This window comes from Physeter macrocephalus, chromosome 5 (assembly GCF_002837175.3).
Source record: "Physeter macrocephalus isolate SW-GA chromosome 5, ASM283717v5, whole genome shotgun sequence".
Classification (NCBI taxonomy): Eukaryota; Metazoa; Chordata; class Mammalia; order Artiodactyla; family Physeteridae; genus Physeter; species Physeter macrocephalus.
The window spans coordinates 29,042,665-29,043,976 of NC_041218.1; positions in this window are offsets into that span (position 1 = coordinate 29,042,665).

Genomic DNA, 1,312 nt, shown 5'->3' on the forward strand with positions numbered 1-1,312 from the left:
GCCGCTCCGCGGCATGTGGGATCCTCCCAGACCGGGGCGCGGACCCGGTTCCCCTGCATCGGCAGGCGGACGCGCAACCACTGCGCCACCAGGGAAGTTCCGGATGTCCGGATTTTTAAAACCAGTGTAGTGTGTTTCATTTATATGCCTTAACATTTAATACCACCTACTCTAACACACCAATATTGTACTAATGAGGAGGAAACCTCTAACATACAAGAATATTTTGCAGTTAGCCAGTGAGTGGATGATAATCATGATTTATAATAATAAAAGTGTTTTTGTTTATTTTGACAAATGTGTATATTTTTCCCACTTTCCCTAAAAAGTTCATTTTAATTCAATAAATAGTATTTCTGATTCTATGTGCTATTTATGAATGGAATTCAATTCTAAGAAACTAAAATGTATCTGCTTATAAAGCGTTCTTATTTTCTAAGTTTTGTCTATTAAAGTCACTTTAGGTGCTAACAAATTAGGGGCTTTCAGATGAGAAATGTGAAAATTAAGTAAGAGTCCTATGGTGTAATATTGAGTAGAACATGCACATATTAAATATTTGTATTAATTTGATAGGAAGAAACAGCTGCCATAAATTCTCAGGCAGTATCAGACTGAGAACCATGATGGACTATATATAGTTCCGGTGCATTTAGCTAAATAGGTGGATCATGCTCATCTTTAATACCTCTCTGCAGGTTGCAAAACCGCTCTAGGTGATTTAGTATTGGAGATGAAGTCTGTATAGAACACCATTTTTCAATTGGGCTAATTTACAAAGGTGCTACAGATAAAGAAAATGGGTCAAAATTGATCCATTTATTGTCTGTTGAGGAACATTACCTATAGAGTGTCGGGTTTCCCAGGCTCATTAAAGAGCATTTTTGTCCTAGGTAAAACAAAACAAAACAACCCCAATTCATTCATTCATTCACTCCTTATTCATTCATTTATCTAAAATGTAGCGAGTGTTTTTAATGTGCTCAGTCCTGTTCTAGGTGTAGAAATACAGAGGTTTACAAGAGCCAAAGTTCCTCTCCTCATGGAGCTTATATACTAATGAGGGGGGGAAAGACAACAAATATAAAATATGTCAGGAAGCAAAATGCGCTCTGGAGAAAAAGCAGGGTAAGGAGACGGGAGGGTCTGGGGTGAGGGGGCTTGCGGAGAGGGGGCCCGACATTCGGCTTGCACACGCGGGACACTGAACCAGCTCAAGTCCCTTCCAATGATCAGCACTAAATTTTTTTTTGTTGTTGTTGTTATTTATTTATTTATTTATTTATTTTTTTGTGGTATGTGGGCCTCCCTC